Here is a 14,657-nt window from a genome sequence, read left to right as displayed (position 1 = left end):
GGCTCCTTTTATTTGCTGAGATTCCATATTTCACGTTTGGAATTAGCTGCAATATGTTATTCTCAACATTCCTGTTTTCGTGAAGTTGCCAATGAATTAAACGTTTCCTTTGATGTGCCTTTTTTCTCGTGAATTGTTACTCGTTATCATCGACACTGGGAAAACTATGTTGCGTCCGGCTGTGATAAAACATTTCTTTCTTTATTGTGGTCTATAAGTTATGAGCCAGGTGATATAGCATACACTGTGACCATCGAATACCCGTTTCGCCACATCTCACCACATGCAAGGTGACTGGTGATCTACCTGTAATGCCCACACACTACACTGTGACCATCGGATACCCGTTTCGCCACATCTCACCACATGCAAGGTGACTGGTGATCTACCTGTAATGCCCACACCATACACTGTGACCATCGAATACCCATTTCGCCACATCTCACCACATGCAAGGTGACTGGTGAGCTACCTGTAATGTCCACACCATACACTGTGACCATCGAATACCCATTTCGCCACATCTCACCACAAGCAAGGTGACTGGTGAGCTACCTGTAATGCCCACACCATACACTGTGACCATCGAATACCCATTTCGCCACATCTCACCACAAGCAAGGTGACTGGTGAGCTACCTGTAATGCCCACACCATACACTGTGACCATCGAATACCCATTTCACCACATCTCACCACAAGCAAGGTGACTGGTGAGCTAACTGTAATGCCCACACCATACACTGTGACCATCGAATACCCATTTCGCCACATCTCAACACAAGCAAGGTGACTGGTGAGCTACCTGTAATGCCCACACCATACACTGTGACCATCGAATACCCATTTAGCCACATCTCAACACAAGCAAGGTGACTGGTGAGCTACCTGTAATGGCCATTGCTTTACAGGACATTTGGAAGCAAGAGAGCAAATGAGTAATCAAGTAGTTTCATGCAATTTCTGCCAGTCAGGAAATTATTTAAAGAATACATTATGTCATTGTGAAAATAATCAGATCCTGAAGGACTTCTAATAACTTTGTTGTGGCCTACACATGTTTCCCCTTCATGTGTGGCTCACTGGGTAGAAGGCAGCAATCAAGGCCTGGGGTCTCAAGACCTACATGCAAGACAACATGTTGCAATCTTAGGCCAGACAATATACCACCTTGGCTTCTTCACTGCCAACTAAATATATTGGTTTTGTTAAATATTAATGTTAAACTTGCGACCAGAAACATGCCAGCTCTCAGACATTTTTTTCATAGAAATCCAGGTCAGAATAGGTATTCAGCAACCCATGCTTGCCATAAAAAGGGGACTATGGTTGTGATAAGAGGTGACTAAATGGACTGGGTAGTCTGACTCGCTGACTTGGTTGATGCATGTCATCATAGAGTTTGGATAGATGTTCATGATGTCAATCACTACATTGTCTGGTCCAGACTCGATTATTTACAGACCGCCGATATATAGCTGGAATATGGCGAAGTGTGGCGTTAATACATCAACAAACACTCATTTTTTCGTTTTCTTTATTAAAAGCTTATTTCATTGTTAAGGAATTAAACTCAAATGAACATCCACAGCATTTAATCTTTGACCCCTGCCTCTTCATACATTGACTCAGAAGAATATTTGAAAACTAAATTGGTCTGACCGGACTTTTGTAAATCAGGTTAACAAATATCAGATCATATTCCAAAATGCTGCACTGCCATATGCTTCCTTTTTTAGGCATTGGCAGAATTATCTAGTGAGAAATACCTTTGAGTGAATAGACCCATGAAAAGAAAGAGTGAGTGAGTCATTATTTCAGACATACAGCCACCATGGAAAGAAAGAACTAACAAAAGAACAAACACACTCACTATCTACCTTGTGAAAAGAGATTCACACCTATACATGCATTGATTCACTCTCTTACTTCCCATGTTAAATCTCCCACCAACCACACCTCCCCATGGCCATGTTATATGCCCCCCCAACCACACCTCCCCATGTTATATGCCCCCCCAACCACACCTCCCCATGTTATATCCCAAACAACCACACCTCCCCATGTTATATGCCCCACCAACCACACCTCCCAATGTTATATGCCCCACCAACCACACCTCCCCATTTTATATGCCCTACCAACCACACCTCCCCATGTTATCTGCCCCACCAACCACACCTTCCCATGTTATATCCCCCACCAACCACACCTCCCCATGTTATATGCCCCACCAACCACAACTCCCCATGTTATATCCCCCACCAACCACACCTCCCCATGTTATATGCCCTACTTACCACACCTCCCCATGGCCATGTTATATGCCCCACCAACCACACCTCCTCATGTTATATGCCCCACTCCACATGTTGTATGCCCTACTATCCATCTTATGCCCCGTACTCTCCATGTTATATGCCCCACCAACCACACCTCCCCATGGCCATGTTATATGCCCCACCAACCACACCTCCCCATGTTATATCCCAAACAACCACACCTCCCCATGTTATATGCCCCACTCCACATGTTGTATGCCCTACTATCCATCTTATACCCCGTACTCTCCATGTTATATGCCCCACCAACCACACCTCCCCATGTTAAATCTCCCACCAACCACACCTCTCCATGTTATATGCCCCACCAACCACACCTCCCCATGTTATATCCCCCACCAACCACACCTCCCCATGTTATATGCCCCACCAACCACACCTCCCCATGTTATATCCCCCACCAACCACACCTCCCCATGTTATATGCCCCACCAACCACACCTCCCCATGTTATATCCCCCACCAACCACACCTCCCCATGGCCATGTTATATGCCCAACCAACCACACCTCCCCATGGCCATGTTATATGCCCCACCAACCACACCTCCCCATGTTATATGCCCCACCAACCACATCTCCCCATGTTATATGCCCCACCAACCACACCTCCCCATGTTAAATCCCCCACCAACCACACCTCCCCATGTTATATGCCCCACCAACCACACCTCCCAATGTTATATGCCCCACCAACCACACCTCCCCATGTTATATGCCCCACCAACCACACCTCCCCATGTTATATGCCCCACCAACCACACCTCCCCATGTTATATGCCCCACCAACCACACCTCCCCATGTTATATCCCCCACCAACCACACCTCCCCATGTTATATGCCCCACCAACCACAACTCCCCATGTTATATGCCCCACCAACCACACCTCCCCATGTTATTTGCCCAACCAACCACACCTCCCCATGTTATATCCCCCACCAAGCACACCTCCCCATGTTATATCCCCCACCAACCACACCTTCCAATGTTATATCCCCCACCAACCACACCTCCCCATGGTCATGTTATATGCCCCACCAACCACACCTCCCCATGTTATATGCCCCACCAACCACACCTCCCCATGTTATATGCCCCACCAACCACACCTCCCCATGTTATATGCCCCACTCCCCATGTTATATCCCCCACCAACCACACCTCCCCATGTTATATGCCCTACCAACCACACCTCCCCATTGCCATGTTATATGCCCCACCAACCACACCTCCCCATGTTATATGCCCCACTCCACATGTTGTATGCCCTACTATCCATCTTATGCCCCGTACTCTCCATGTTATATGCCCCACCAACCACACCTCCCCATGGCCATGTTATATGCCCCACCAACCACACCTCCCCATGTTATATCCCAAACAACCACACCTCCCCATGTTATATGCCCCACTCCACATGTTGTATGCCCTACTATCCATCTTATACCCCGTACTCTCCATGTTATATGCCCCACCAACCACACCTCCCCATGTTAAATCTCCCACCATCCACACCTCCCCATGTTATATGCCCTACCAAGCACACCTCCCCATGTTATATCCCCCACCAACCACACCTCCCCATGTTATATGCCCCACCAACCACACCTCCCCATGTTATATGCCCCACTCCACATGTTATATGCCCTACTATCCATCTTATACCCCGTACTTGCCATGTTATATCCCTAACTCTCCATGTTATATCCCCACTCTCCCTGTTATATCCCCCACTCTCCATGTTATATCCCCCCTCTTCATGTTATATCCCCTCTCTCCATGTTATATCCCCCACTCTCCATGTTATATCCCCTACTCTCCATGTTATATCCCCTACTCTCCATGTTATATCCCCCCTCTTCATGTTATATCCCCTCTCTCCATGTTATATCCCCCACTCTCCATGTTATATCCCCACTCTCCATGTTATATCCCCACTCTCCATGTTATATCCCCACTCTCCATGTTATATCCCCACTCTCCATGTTATATCCCCTGCTCTCTACGTTATATCCCTCACTCTCCATGTTATATCCTCACTCTCCATGTTATATCCCCACTCTCCATGTTATATCCCCCACTCTCCATGTTATATCCCCCACTTCCCATGTTATAGCCCAGATACCCCATGTTATATCCCCCAATTCCCATGTTATATCCCCCATACCCCATGTTATATCCCCCATACCCCATGTTATATCCCTAACTCCCATGGCGTGTCGTGGCGTGGCGTGGCGTGGCGTGGAGTGGAGTGGAGTGGCTTGGCGTGGCATGGCGTGTAGTGGAGTGGCGCCGACGTGGACAGCAGACATACCGGAACTGAAACTGAAACAAGAATTTGAAATTTAGACCTGGAGCTTTTCACACTGTGCATACTCAAGACACCCTCATGAAACACAAAACTATCAAAGATATGTGTTTGTTTACAATCAATTCTTGTTCGTCTATTTGTATTGACTTTAAGACTTATGTGTTCACACCTGTGTATTGGTGGTGAGGCTCTCTACCCTGTCCCTGTCAAACAGTGTTTTGTGAAAAGTGTGTGTGTGTGGTGGGTGGGGTGGGTCTCTACTCAATAGGGGCTGTCAGGTACAAGTCTCTACTCAACGGGGGCTGTCAGGTACAAGTCTCTACTCAACAGGGGCTGTCAGGCACAAGTCTCTACTCAACGTTGCTGTCAGGTACAAGTCTCTACTCTACAGGGGCTGTCAGGTGCATGTCTCTACTCAACAGGGGCTGTCAGGTGCATGTCTCTACTCAACAGGGGCTGTCAGGTACAAGTCTCTACTCAACGTTGCTGTCAGGTACAAACCTCTACTCAACAGGGGCTGTCAGGTGCATGTCTCTACTCAACAGGGGCTGTCAGGTGCATGTCTCTACTCAACAGGGGCTGTCAGGTACAAGTCTCTACTCAACGTTGCTGTCAGGTACAAACCTCTACTCAACAGGGGCTGTCAGGTGCATGTCTCTACTCAACAGGGGCTGTCAGGTGCATGTCTCTACTCAACAGGGGCTGTCAGGTACAAGTCTCTACTCAACAGGGGCTGTCAGGTGCTTGTCTCTACTCAACAGGGGCTGTTAGGTGCATGTCTCTACTCAACAGGGGCTGTCAGGGGCATGTCTCTACTCAACAGGGGCTGTCAGGTGCATGTCTCTACTCAACAGGAGCTGTCAGGTACAAGTCTCTACTCAACAGGGGCTGTCAGGCACAAGTCTCTACTCAACAGGGGCTGTCAGATGCAAATCTCTACTCAACAGGGGCTGTCAGGTGCATGTCTCTACTCAATAGGGGCTGTCAGGGGCATGTCTCTACTCAACAGGGGCTGTCAGGTGCATGTCTCTACTCAACATGGGCTGTCAGGTGCATGTCCCTACTCAACAGGGGCTGTCAGGTGCATGTCTCTACTCAACAGGGGCTGTCAGGGGCATGTCTCTACTCAAAAGGGGCTGTCAGGTACAAGTCTCTACTCAACAGGGGCTGTCAGGTGCATGTCTCTACTCAACAGGGGCTGTCAGGGGCATGTCTCTACTCAACAGGGGCTGTCAGGTGCATGTCTCTACTCAACAGGGGCTGTCAGGTGCATGTCTCTACTCAACAGGGGCTGTCAGTGGCATGTCTCTACTCAACAGGGGCTGTCAGGGGCATGTCTCTACTCAACAGGGGCTGTCAGGTGCATGTCTCTACTCAACAGGGGCTGTCAGGTGCATGTCTCTACTCAACAGGGGCAGTCAGGGGCATGTCTCTACTCAACAGGGGCTGTCAGGTGCATGTCTCTACTCAACAGGGGCTGTCAGGTGCATGTCTCTACTCAACAGGGGCTGTCAGGGGCATGTCTCTACTCAACAGGGGCTGTCAGGGGCATGTCTCTACTCAACGGGGGCTGTCAGGTGCATGTCTCTACTCAACAGGGGCTGTCAGGTGCATGTCTCTACTCAACATGGGCTGTCAGGTGCATGTCTCTACTCAACAGGGGCTGCCAGGGGCATGTCTCGTCTCATGCCATGCAAATAAATCTTTGTCTCATCCCTGCCATCGATGTGTCCGGTTGTGTTTGTGTGTCTCTCCTGGCTTAGCCTCAAGACACTGCAGTAGTGACTGGGTTTTGTGTTGTGTGTGGTGGTGATAGTGTGACCAACAACTGGAGGCAGTGGTCCTCGGATGCAACAAAATTACTCTTTTCAATAGGGATAACAATGACAAACATGATCCTGAATGAAATTGTCAACCTGCACATGCTGAGTGCAAGATGTCAAACAAATGAAACTGACTCACAGAAATGTGAAACTGTGAACAGACCACTGAGTATATCTTTGCCACAGAATGTCAACTTTCCTCGAAAGCTCGAAGTGATGCAGGTCTGATGCAGTGCACGGGTGTGGTGCTGACAAACCAAGAAAAGATAATCAGGGCAAATCGGGATTCAAACCTGTACACGTTTATTCTCTTGTCCTGGTGTGTTGTTACACTTGAAGACATGTCATCATGTGCAGTGAACGTTGAAACTGTTCAATCTGAATACAAAACAAAGCAACCTTAAGATAGTTTTCCCAATATCTCAACCTGTCTATTCAATGACACATTTACTGATATTTCATATTAGCACGGTACTACTGTGTATAACGTATTGACCAGTATGTCACAATAATAGGTGACACCAATGCACAGGCTCAAATAAACAATAACGTTAGGATTAATAAGTCCTAAACATACAAACCTATCCCTCACAACAGAAAGACAAATTAATGACACATATTGTGTTTATACTTATAAATTTCTTCGCCCCTATTGGCACAAATACTGTGATTTTTGTGATTCACTGAAGTGCCACTGTCAAACTCAGCTGATTCCGGCTTGTCCGGCTTTTAAACCATGCCTATATTCAAAATACAGATCTGATCCGGGAAAAACCATAAACTGTCACCAACAACAGTTTTCTGGCGTGCCAAGGATCGCAACTCAGCAACCAGCACAGATATTTGCCATGCCTGATGACTGGGCCACCCACGCCCCACCAACCAATAGAAATGTCAGTTATATTTAACAAGTAATCTACAATCATGAATACTTCTCCTTGATTGAAACAGCCATGTAATAAATATGTAACATCAATTAATACACATGCTGGCAAGGGTGGTGATGCCAGAAACTGTTGAATTAAAAAATAAAAACACGCCCCTATTATCAGCAGAGTTTACTGGACCAAACACAATGTTTCTTGACTCAGGCTTCAGACAGGCTCAGGCTTCTTAAGTTTCAGACTGTTAAACTAGTTCAGTTCTAGCCTGCATATTGACTTTCAATGATATTTAGTTTTGTGTCATAGCCCTAGTGAGAAAAGTTGAAAATTTAGGCAGCTTCCTTAATTCAAATACTATAACAACAAACCTGGAGGACCCCAGGACCACCTTATTTTCAAACATATAAAAAACAATTCATAACATTAAGGATTTCTGTTAATTTCAAACAATGCCAAAGATTTTTGCCATTTCTTATGAGAAAAGTAATTTATACATTTTACCGACATGAAAAACCTTTGATTTAAGGTATCATCTTCCTATGCTGGGTCCTATCTCAGAAAAGGTTGGGTTTTTTATTTAAAGTTTTAAAGTTAAATTTAATTCAGGAAATAATCAATTCATAAGAAATAAGTTATATTATAAGTCCCATTGTAGATTACACATCATAGCAAAGTCTTTCGGTCTGTGGTGTCTGGGAATAAAGTCTTAAAGATTTCATTTTTTAAGATTTTTTACAATTTTTTTATGAAGTGATTATTTGTCTCAGTCTTCAAGCAGGAACATCTCTGATTCACAATGTGTTTCTAGAAAGCATAGCAAGGTTACTGCTTGCTGTGCCCAGTGAATTTTGAGAAGTTTTAAAGATTCCACAGTAATTTTACTGAGGCAAAGTTACTGTCAAAACATACTAGATTCTCTTTACCCACCACATTCTACAGCCAGTGTCCACTTCAAATATATTAAAATTATCTTAACAAATAACACACGGGTAATAGCTAACAATGGCATGTTTGCCCTTAAAACCCAACGATACTTTGGAAAGAGAGCATTTGAACAAACTTAAGGCTGACATGAGAGATCATGCACGAGTTTCAGTTCGTTGTGTTTTATTCTGAGAATACTCTTACGAAGCATCTGTGTTTACAAGAATGCTGTTAATTCACAATTAGCGGTCATCATATTAGCGAACATTGTTCCATTATTTCCTGAAAGGGGAAAGGATTGACACCAATGACAAAAATCTTTCCTCGACCGCACTCAACAGTGCCTGGATTGATACCAATGACAATAATCTTGCCTCGGCCGCACTCAACTGTGCCTGTTGGTGCAGTGGAATGTAGGTCTATCTAGATCCGTGTCTACGACTTTACCTATAAATGCAAAATATCCTTTAAAAGTATTAATAGTGAAGATACTACCTTATGATTCCACGGCTGATAAGGTATCACATGACACATCACAGTTTGCTTATAAAATAGCAATCATCGTTGTTATCATTTCTAAAAAATCACTTCCTGGCCGCCATTTTGTTCAAGAAAGTTCAAGGTCGTATTAAATGGTGCTAGACCAAAGCTTAGATCTACTCTCTGAAAATATATAATTTTGATAGAAAGAACTCCATTTAAATTGAAAAGGAGCTCCATTGAAATTGGAGATTCCTGAACCTAAGGAAAATCTAGATTTGCTTTATTTAGGGCTTTTGCATTGCAGAAAGGGCTGGGCGGAAGGGAAGAAAATAGAGACCTTCAAGGATAGCACTTTTACGGACGCGTACAAATAATGCTAATTTTGTCAATATCTCTTTTTTATCTTTTTTATTTGCAGTTTTATACGATAGATCCAGGTAGGGATGCAGTTTAATTATTCAACCACTATGCATTTTTGCATTTTCTTTTTGAAATAGTGTCAAAAAGAAGAACGTTTGACTCACAGTATGAAAACTACAGCGATTTCGAGCTTATTCTAATTACTTTCTGCATCTGTCAGGTTTACCCAGAATATTAGATGTGGAGCCAGTCTGTTTATAATTATGCAAGTTGCGCAACACGCAGAAGGAGACCAGTCTAGTTGAAATCTCCCATATAGTAAATCTAGTACTAGATCTTTCACAGACGGCCTGAAACTGGTGACGTCAGGGCTCAAACACATGACGTCATTGCCTTTGTCCTTGTGTCTTATAAACTTGGCTGTGATTCAGCTTACAGTGGCGTCAAGTCAAAACGCAGTTTGGCGTGAAAACCAATAAGTTTTAAGGGTTTACAATCAAAAAGCCTCTGTTTCACAGACTCGCTTAGCTGGATTGGCACTAGTACCATAATTTCCTTTTAAAGGAAGAATGGGTTTGTGTTACCAAAACGTTTATGGAAAAGTGTTCTGCTATATGTAGAGAAATCATATGCAATGTCACGTGACGTTATGGCGGGCATGGTCAGAAATGGAAGACAACAGAATGTAAACTAAAACATATTGACGCTATTCAGGAAAAGAAACGCTCGCACGCAGCATGCAAGCACGCACGCAAGCACACACGTACTCATGCATGTACATATGTATTCAGTGGATTTCGTTTGAAACGGTGAGAAAGATATGTTTACGAGTCGTACATGATACAACTAGATCAAAATTTCAAAAGGACATGGATTTTTATTTGATTCTGAAGCATTGTTTCAATATGCTACTATTCATTATCATCATAGACTGGTGACTGTTCCCTCCCCTGGGTGTAGACTTGTTCCTGGTATTGCTGCACTGAAGGTGGTGAGGCACTGGAGGAGTCGGTACGCTTATACAGTCCGGTTCCAAAAAATGAAAACTCATTTTTTATGGACACAAATATTATCAGTGGAGCATTCGAGGTACATTCGAGTTCTGTTTCCGATATGACAAACTGATGGTGAAAGGCCATGGACCAAACTGGCACAATTGGGTAATAGCTAAAACGGGATGTCACCTCGCCTCAAGCGAAAACGGCTGCTATTGCCTGGCGAAAACGTCATCTCGCCTCATACGAAAACGACTACTACTGCCTGGCGAAAACGGCACCCTATTTTTTTTCACCTTGGTAAAATAACTTAAATTGAACTTACATGGTCGCTAGCAAACACCAACAATTGTGAAATGTTTAGATTAGACAAATGTAACTAACTTTGCTGACTTTGTGTGCTGGCTATTAGGTGCCTCACCCTGGCAGGTGTGGGTTCGAATCCCGGACGGGACTCAACCCAAAAAAGTACAAGAATCTGTACTTAACTAAGAACGTGTTATCCCAAATATAACATAAGTTACATTTGACCACTTTCTAAATGGTATTGTGTATTCATAGATTAGACAAGTTTACGTTAGAAATTAGCCTCTACTCCAACTATATTCCAAATTAACTTATACACAACTCAACTTATTGTGAAAACAACATGCCTTGAAGTAAAACAAATGAAATTAAACTCACATCGTCTCTTACAAACACAAATAATAGTGAAATGTTAATACAAGTTTACAAGAGAAATTAGCCACCTGCTCCAATTTTCTCGCCGACTCTGATTGGGAGGCTCAACTAAATCATTATGAAAACATTATATGCTTTGAAGTAAAATGAATGAAATTAAACTCACATCGACTCTTACAAACATCAATAATTGTGGAAAGTTAAAACAAGTTTACATTAGAAATAAGCCCCCTGAGTCAGCTACTATCACAAGGCTTGGTGGTACATGGGCCGATATTGTAAACTGTGATGAAGATGAAAACTGTATATATGTGAATGTATGTAGTTATCTGTGAACAACTGGAAAACAGGAAATAACATGTAAATACATCAAATAATATGTTACAAAAAACATAAATCAGATATACTACTACATAAATCGTTCTCAAACATAGAGGTGCCGTCACATAATAGCCGTTTTCGCCAGAGACGGTGACGTTTTGCTGAGGTGCCGTTTTAGCCTGCACCCGCACAATTCTCCAGTACATGACAGGGGTCATATTCCTAGCAATTATCACCAAGGTAATACTCACTTCGACAACAGGGCAACATTGTCAGCCTTTTATTTTAATTGGTACTAAATACCGGGCCATCTTGTATGACTTAATGTGAGTCCTATTTGATAAACATAATTCCGAAGACATAGATTATTTACATTAGGGATCGGCTCGTCCATCCGTCTAAGGTTCAGCAAATGGCTTTGAATAACTATAAACTATAAATCTTCATCCGAACATGTTTTATCTTATTTGCAAACCGAAATAATCTTTAACATTTTCCCTGAATCTTAGGAAACGGGTGTAAAATACATCTGGCTGGTGTACTTGAAAATGAGTTTCTAAAAGCATTGTCATTTATTTAGTGTTTCACTCATATCAATGTAAAATCAACAGTATTCTGTGTGTGAAATCGGGGGAGTGGGTAAACATTGGTACATTTGTCTGTAACAAACATTAATCAGAGAAACGTTGGATTACACTTTAGGATATGTTTGTTTGTGTTTTAACGCCGCGCTCAGATATATTCCAGTGGTATGACAGCGGTCTGTAATTAATTGAGTCTGGACCAGACAATGCAGTGTTTGCTTAAGGATGTGAATGATATACACCTTATATGTCATCGGGAACTCTTTGTTTGGGACATATTTATAATAATAAATAAAGTTTAAAATCTTAGGTACACTGGACAGAAAATATAAGTATAAGTTTGAAAATAATTAACATGTATAAATAAAAGAGATACCCCTTAATGCATGTCACTCTTACACAATTGAGATAACTTTACCTAATCGAATGATAGTGAGTTAGTGACTAAGGGTAGTTTAGGTTGCCTTTTAGCAATATTCCAGCAATATCATGAAGGGAGAAACCAGAAATGGGCTTCACACATTGTACCCACGTGGGGATTCGAACAAGCCTTCATATATATTCAGAGTTGTTATTTATCAAAAATATGTTTCGAGTACATGATTATTTGTTTTGAATTGATGCGTTTGATACTACAAACCATGTATTATGGATCAATACTTGTAAATAATCAAATTTCAGAGGTCTACTCTTTAGTTTTGAATGTCGGGACGAAACGAGATATTGGTAATTAAAATTATGTTTACATGCATAACAAATTAACTCAATTGTTTGCATACATATAAAAAGAATATCAAACCCTTAACCCTCGATCACATGACATACATATTTCACTTATGTTTTAGCTAAGCTTCATTCACATCTAAACTTAGCTTGGAACATTGCCTTCTTCACAGTGTCCTTTCACAAATGTAATGCCTACAGTAGCCAGAATAGTTTTTCTACATAATGATTAAACGCCAGACAAACAGTTTCGATTATCAGCCAGGCCTAAAAGGTAACAAAACGGTGCAAATCATATGAATGCATCACTGACAATCAAATGGATTTGATAAGAAATTACAGAGCCATGAAAAGCAGACAAAAAACTAGTATGACTGGGAAAGCAATATTTTGTGTTGATTACTTCGTGTAGTTCACCAAATGAGACAATTCCAGTCCATTTGGTTCACAGCTGCCAAATAGAAGTATTGCTTGAAGGGATCTTTCTCCCACGAGAATAAGTGTATCATATACATACTTACCTAAATCATAGTGTTATGGCTTCTTAGGATATATTCCAAGAATGAATATTTTGTTTCTATTATTCAGCGTCTTTCGTAATCTACCAAATGAGACAATTCTAGGCTATTTCGAGGCAAGGGAAAATAACACCTAGGTAATAGTAGTATCACTTGAAAGGGTCTTTCTTCCACAGGAATAAGTGTATCATACACATACTTACCTAAATCATAGTATTATGGCTTCTTAGGATATATTCCAAGCATGAATATTTTGTTTCTATTATTACGCGTCTTTCGTAATCTACCAAATGAGACAATTCTAGGCTATTTCGAGGCAAGCGGTATATAGCACGTAGGCAATAGTAATATCATTTGAAAAGGTCTTTCTCCCACGAGAATAAGTGTATCATATAAATACTTACCTAAATCATAGTATTATGGCTTCTTTCAATATATTCCAAGCATAAATATTTTGTGTCTATTATTACGCGTCTTTCGTAATCTACCAAATGAGACAATTCTAGGCTATTTCGAGGCAAGCGGTATATAACACCTAGGTAATAGTAGTATCGCTTGAAAAGGTCTTTCTCCCAAGGGAATAAATGTATCATATAAATACTTACCTAAATGATAGTATTATGGCTTCTTCGGATATAATCCAAGCATGAATATTTTGTGTCTATTATTACGCGTCTTTCGTAATCTACCGAATGAGACAATTCTAGGCTATTTCGAGGCAAGCGGCATATAACACGTAGGCAATAGTAGTATCGTTTAAAAAGGTATTTCTCCCACAGGAATAAGTGTATCATATAAATACTTACCTAAATCATAGTATTATGGCTTCTTAGAATATATTCCAAGCATGAATATTTTGTGTCTATTATTACGCGTCTTTCGTAATCTACCAAATGAGACAATTCTACACCGTTTCAAGGCACCTTCAAGTAATAGTAGCATCGCTATAGCACCTGTCTTGTATTTGCTTCGAAAAAGACCAGTGTCAACAGGGATAACAGAACTCCTCCATTTGCAACATCCCCTATAATTTTCTGAAAAAATTAATCACTGTGTTACGTATTATATAAAGACAGATATACACGCTTCCACCTATTGAGAACAACCTTCTTATTTCTAATAATACCATCCTCCTGGATTACCTCCCCTGGTATGGAGCTGCGTTTTTCATCAGCTATACCAATTTAGTGTATTGGTTTAAAAAAAATCACGGCTATCAGTTTGTAGTAAACCAAAAGTCGCTGCTGTTCTTTGACTGAGATTCCTCTCACATTAATAGAGTCACTTTGTCAAATGATATTTGCTCATACCCATACCTATGCTGTCAAATTCCCGTTCTGGAGAGATTTCATTACCCCATGCACTGGGTGCGTCATACCAATAAAGATTTATGAAATGACTTGTCCTAGAACCAGCAAGCATTTCTCTGAGAGGTAAACCCAGCTTTCCTATCAAGTTCAGGATACATACATCTTAAAATATATATTCCCAATTATATACAATGGAAAGTGTCCTTCGCGGATTAATCAGCCTTTTGCAGAGGCGGATTCAGTTTGTTTTATATATTTTTGAAAATAATCATCCCACAGACCAAAACATTATATAATCCACTTAACATAAAATGTATCTAGTATGGGCTTTGTGCCCTTCTGTCACTCACATGACAGGCTATATACATTTGTGACAATAATACTGGCTACGGTGGCCC

Source organism: Haliotis rufescens, unplaced genomic scaffold (genome assembly GCF_023055435.1).
Source record: "Haliotis rufescens isolate VD_foot unplaced genomic scaffold, xgHalRufe1.0.p SCAF_127, whole genome shotgun sequence".
In the NCBI taxonomy this organism is placed as follows: Eukaryota; Metazoa; Mollusca; class Gastropoda; order Lepetellida; family Haliotidae; genus Haliotis; species Haliotis rufescens.
The sequence above is the reverse complement of the archived record's forward strand: the minus strand, read 5'-3'. Positions refer to the sequence as shown.